Here is a 6,660-nt window from a genome sequence, read left to right as displayed (position 1 = left end):
ACTAGATTTGGACTAATTGTTGCCATGAACTTCTTATATGATTGAAAGTGTAGATGAAATTCAACATGATTTCGATAACAACAAGTTTCACATACCTTATTTATGCGTACAAAGCAAAGGACAAAATCTCTCAAACATCCTTTGGCAAATCTTTACATCTTAAAATTCTTGCTTGAATGCTTCAAACAATTCACTTTGTGTTGTAGCTAAGAAATGTTCTAGATGTGTAATCTTTTTACCATCTTCATCTATCATCTATATAGTATCCCTTCTATAGGAAGAAACACAATATTGGTTTGTCCAATAATCAATGACCTATCTTTTTACATCTTCAGAAATTATGTCTTTTCTAGGAACCCTATAGATATTTACCCAATTCTTGTCAATGTTTTCATCCAACATATTTCTCTTTGTAATGTATCTTTGAACAGTTCTTCTAGATACATGCATTAATTGAGAAATTGCATTAACTTGTTTTTTAGGAGTCAATTCCTTACTAGTAATCATAGTCATCAATGCTCTACGTGCAACACTTAAATTAACACCTCGACTTGTGTTCTCAATACAATTCAATGCTTCTTGTAAATTTTCAATTATAGTTTCTTTTACTAATGTATCACTCAAACTTTTCTTATTACCAACACCCAACAACTCCAAAACAGGTTTCATTTCCCTTTTCCTAAATAACTTAACAAATAATTGTGCTCTTCCAATAATAGACTTTTAAAAAAAATAATCATCCCTCAAATTCTTACAATGCAATTTTAATGTTCTTTCAGGTATCATATCTTTAGATGGAATTTCATTGAAAAGACTATCTTCATCCATTTCCATCAAACTTTCCATACTAGAAAAAAAGAATCATCTCGTACCTGAGTAGATGTTTCTTGAACATCATCAGGTTGATCTTGAACAACAGTAGATTGTTGTTGACTATGTTTTGTATAACCTTTCATCTTATCATCCCTTTTACGATCATACAACCTTGATCTAGTCCTCTTATTCCCCATTGCAAAAAATGTTTAGATCTTCAAAATTTTGTGCTTTGAACCTAAAAACAACACATGCAAATATGCAAATCTTCAAAATTTAGTGCTTTGAACTAAAAAGGTTATATATCGAATAACTTTTCGTCGGTTCTTAACAAAAAAATGTAATTAGTGAAATGTATAAATAATTTTGCATTCTTAAATTTAACATGTAAATTTCATCCATTTAGATCATTTGACCTTAAGTCCAATTTTTATAATTTAGAAAATGAAAAAAGAAGGCTCAAGAAATTTGCAAGCATTGATAAAAAGTAAGAAATTAAGTATACTTCAATTAGATACATTTGACTATATGCAATGTACATAGGAATGTGATTTAATAACATTAATTATTTGAAATCACTTAGCTAATATGTAGAGAATTTGAGTCAAGTATTATGAAATAAAAAATAATATAATTCAGTACTAAATAGTGTTGGATATATGGCCAAGTAATGGTTATCGTCATATCGCAGTGACTAAAGAATATGGTTAATCTAAAATATATTTAATTTCCAAAAAAACATCTAATATTGTAAATTAAGCATGATTAAAAAAATAATTTCAAATAACATACTTGGAAAGGGTAGACACCTTCTGAAAAAAATTTCAAAATCTTTGCCCCTTTACAAAATTAGAAATATTTGTTTCTTTATAATCTTCCTACTCACTCCAAAATGCCACTTTATTTGAAAAAAAAAGGATTTTTTGCAAAAATAACTATTATTTTTATTGCACTTGATTGAATTTTTTTTTAAATGGAAAAAATAATTCTTTTTTATATGTGGTTTAAGTGACCGGTCGCGTCAGCTCTCACAGTTCCGGTTGGAAGGGTACTATTTTTGAAGAGTTCAAGCTGGAACGCTTCTGGTAGGAACGTTTCTGGCCGAAACAACTTATGTGGAATGCCAAGTGGTAGCCACATCAACAAAAATGATGTGATTTTCTCAAACTTGTCACTTCTACAACAAAATTCAATAGGTAAATTAAACTTATTAAAAAAATTAAAAATACCCTTTTTTAGAGATCAAAGTCACGATTCTACTAATATAATTTTTTTAATATTTTGATTACATTTAATATATAAAAAAATGAAAATACTACAAGTAGGTATTCTTTTGTTTGATATGAGTCTTCTTTGAAAAACAAAAAATATCAAATCACTTCAAAAAAAATTGAAAAACATATGGTTCACTATAAGAGAGTCTTCTCCAAAAGGGTATTTTTAGTTTTTGGATTATCATAAATTGAATAGACAAATTGTGGTGGGAGACAAAAACTGTCAAATTATGGTGTATTCGACTTCCAAACGCTATTACAAAGAAAATATACATCGAATTTTTTTATTTTTAATTTTTCATGCACTATATAAATATGTGATCTATAACTGATATCAAAATGAGAAAAAAAAAAGTTGATTTACATTTACATTTGAGATGGGAACCAAACCCCCTATTTTTCAATAATTAAAAAATGGACTTTAAAGCTAAAAAAAACATATAAATTATTGACAAAAAAATTTCAAAAGATAGTAGACTTAAACTTCAAAAAAATTTACACATTTCATTAGTTTACATCATCTTCAAATTCAAAATGAAAATGACACTTTTATGGCGATGAAATTGAACAGTTATTGTTGTGTTAGCCTTTTCCTTTGTAAAAGTTTGACACGGGTTTGTACTTTTACCCCCTTGAAAGAAATTACAACTAGGCCTTGCGAGAGACATTATCGATGAAAAAATAGAAGTATTTGCATCCTTTAAAAGAGGGAACCAATGGTGTACATTGATCAGTATGGACATAACAAGATGCTTTATGGCATGGTAGGTGTTGGACTCGAATGGATCAAATTAAATGAGTTGGTTTGGCTAGTGTGTTGAAGTTGAGTTGTTACAGATTAAAGGGTTTTAAGATAAGTATCTCTAGTTAATTCAAATCAAGTTTTAGAGGTCCACATGGTGATTTGATTGAGTTATGAGATATCATATTGAGGTTGGTTTTTTGTTGTTCAATATTGATCAGTGTTATGGATTATGCTCCGCAATGCTTCAGAATTGCAATATCTTGGTTTGTGGATTTGGAAGAGTATTTGGGATCTTCATATGTGCCCTCAAATAGATGGTTCATGATTTGGTGGTCTGCAAGTGAATCTTTCAGTTTAATAGTTAGTATGGTTGATGTTCATGAGGTTTGGTATAATGATGATGAAGATTCTGGTAAGTGGTGATGTTGTAGTTGTCTCTACGGTAATTCATGATGCTCATGGATGTTTCTAGATCATGTTATATCTATTTTTATGGTCCGCATTGATCATTGTGCTCATTGTGGATGATCTCTTTGGTATGTTGCAGATGTTTGAGGCATAATTGTTGAAGGTGTTGCATGTTTGAGGTGGTGATTTAGGTCCATACTATGTCTTGGCCGACATTGTTTTGGTCCGCATGTAATGTTGTAGAATGTGTGGTTATGTTTTTGTAATGTGTGATGAGCATTGAGCGGACCTTGAAAGATAGGTTGACGAATTATATGAATAAATATAATAATCATATGAGAGATGTATCTGTGTGTGTGAATGATGATTTGATCTTTCAGTAGTAGAGGAGAAGTGCGAAGAGGTATGAAGAAGTGTGAAAGAGAAGAGTTTGTGTTATGTGCTTAACCAAAACTATAACTAGGCATGAGGAGATGCTATTTTATCAATTCATGATACTTTAGATGTAATCCAATTTTTTTTGTAAGGTAGTGAGCCTTCCCAGGGTTATAGCCCTTTATTGTTTTTGACCAGTGAGATCTAGGTAGTGTGCCTAACTGCATGTGCATTCCCCATTATAATATTTCATTTAATCCTAAGAGGTTATTTGTTGGCAATTGACACTCTATTGGTTAAGTTTCATTATGTTGTCATTGATGGCAACATGTTTTTGGGTTTAGGCTTTATATGGTATACCGATAGGCACTTCACAGACTGTACACCGGCACCGGCACCAGCACCAGCATCGGCGCCAGCACCAGCAAGATAGAAGATTTCTTTGGTCATCGGCAATGCAAACTGACATGGTATGATAAAGGATATCGGTATTGAAGGCCAACACATCTTGGATCCAGCATCAGAAACTTGTTTAATGCTTATTCATTTATGTTATAAGGCCGACATGTATTATGTAATTATATATATCCTTGTAAGTCGACATAAGGCATAAATTTGTATAGGGTATATATAGGATATGCATAGATAGAAAAATGAATTGACATATAAGGTTATGGATGTAATGTAATGCGAAATATATCAGAGAGACTATGTATGTGAGGAATTAATTGTAAGGGTTATTCTGGTACTGAGGTTTTAACCAGAACAAACAGAGCTTAAACTGGAATTGTTTTCTGGCATAGGAGATGCTATAATAAGAAGTTCACTATTCTTTGGATTGTAGTTTGGATTATTATGTAGTTAGTGAGATTCCTTTTGTGGTGAGTAGTGTGCTCTAAGATGTAAGCCTTCTTGCAAGTGGAGGCCCCAACATATATTGTAATATCTCTTCATATGGCTAGTTAATTGATATTGTGGGTTACAAATGCCACCATGGTTTTTCCTCATTGAGGTTTTCCACCTATATATCTACGTGTTATCATTCTCATTTATATGTTTGGCTTATTGGTTGCATTACTTCTTTCAATTTTATCTATACCGGAATACTAGTTGGTGTATGTATGTTTTGTTAAAGCTAAAATATTTTATTCTAGCATAACACTGATTCACCCCCCAACTCAGTGTTATTGGTTTCCAACAATTGGTATCAGAGTCTTGTGCCTCAGAGGAAGTTTAACATCTTGAGAAAGTTCCTGAAACTAGAATCATTGAGTATAGCTTTGGAGAAACAACATGTGATGGCACTTGAAGATTATGATGTTGAAAGATTGAAGAACTTAAAGTTACAAGATGAGTTGAATTCTGCTAAATAATTTATTCTTGTCCTACAAGAGAGATTTTCATCTGTTCAAGCTAGGAGGAAGGAACTTTTGCAAAATCAAGATGATGAAGATGCACTTAAGGAACAATGTCAGAAATAAAGTCAGGAGAACATGATTATGAAGAATTGACTTTGGTCTGTTGGTTTCCGTAGTGGCGCTCCCCCTGGGCAACCAGTCCAACCACTATGCGGAAGCCAACACTGCCCACATTGGGTTACACATGGCTAAAAGAGAAGGCTTTACTAAAGTTTGGCTAGAGTCTGACTTGCTAAACACTATTAATTTCCTTAGTGGACACATGGATCCTAGCTAGATGATTGCCAGCCTGATCAAGGACTATTGAAATATAATTAATGAGCTGACAGATCTCAAAATCTCGCACATATACTGGGAAGGAAACAAGGTAGTGGATCTACTAGCCAATCTAGCGGTGGGATATGTGGCAACCAACTAATGGAGAAGCAAGGATGATTTCCCCAAAAATCTGTGCGAGCTAGCATGTAATGATTACTATGCCAATCAATGATCTCTCATCATGACATGACTGAGTTGATGGGGAAATAGATCTTTTTGGTTTTCCCTAATCAAAGATCTAGAAACCTCCTCGGTGATTGGATTTCCTTCCTCATTGTGTGGTTTTTTTGCTACTCTTTGGATATTCTGTGGGTGTGGCCCATTTTCTGCGACTGGTTGGTGCCTTCCTTGATGAGCCCCATTTTCTACTATTTGGCGACCAGGAGCATAATGGGAGGGGATAATAATAGACAAGAGCCCTCTATTTTTGAGAAGTGTAAGAAGAACAAAGATGTCTGGCAGGAAGTTGTTGATGGAGGTCTCATCCCCTACTTGGACCGACTTCACAGCCCCTCTCCTCTACTTATCAAGGCCTTTGTTAACTAATGGAAAAAAGGAAGTCTCAGGGCTTATGGCGCTGATTATCAGATTGATGAAACTTTGGTCGAGACAGTCACTAGTCTGGCTATGACTGTCAGAAGATTTTATAGGGATAGGAAAACCTGGGAGGAGGACTTGTCGAGTTTCTTTGACAAAGACAAGGAGCACTCTAGAGTCACCAAGATGGCCGATGGCGGCTATAATAGAAAAGACCTCATGCCCCCCTAGGCTGACATGGCTAAGTTTATAATGAGGTATATTACTCTCTATGGAAGGTATGCAAGCATCTTTTCCTACCATTTCACTATCTTAAATCATTTTAGGCACAATAAAATCATCTATGTTCCCTTCTATTTGGCCTCCTCCCTTGAAAATAACCTAGAAAAACATTTGGAGAACCCTAACAACCCTGTTCTCCATGATGGACTTATTGTCCTTATCATGGAGCATGCTAAATCCCTTGAAATTTTGGCCCCCCTCTTGTTGAGACTATCCTGTAGATGGATATCCAGGATGTCTCTGACTTAGAAATGGACTTGGAAGAAAGTGGGGTTCATGTTGATGACCCTGAATATGAACCTGCAGATGAAGGGGAGATGATTGTCACCCCTGGGACATTCGATAGCAAGAATCCTTCCAGATGGGTGGCTAGAAAATACAAAACCACTAGCAAATTGATCTCTAAGGCCGAACCCCACACCAAAAAGAAAAATTTGGTGGCTAAGGACCATAGCCCGAAGATTACAGACCAAGGGATTAATCTGGACAT

This window comes from Cryptomeria japonica, chromosome 4 (assembly GCF_030272615.1).
Source record: "Cryptomeria japonica chromosome 4, Sugi_1.0, whole genome shotgun sequence".
NCBI classification, from domain to species: domain Eukaryota; kingdom Viridiplantae; phylum Streptophyta; class Pinopsida; order Cupressales; family Cupressaceae; genus Cryptomeria; species Cryptomeria japonica.
The sequence above is the reverse complement of the archived record's forward strand: the minus strand, read 5'-3'. Positions refer to the sequence as shown.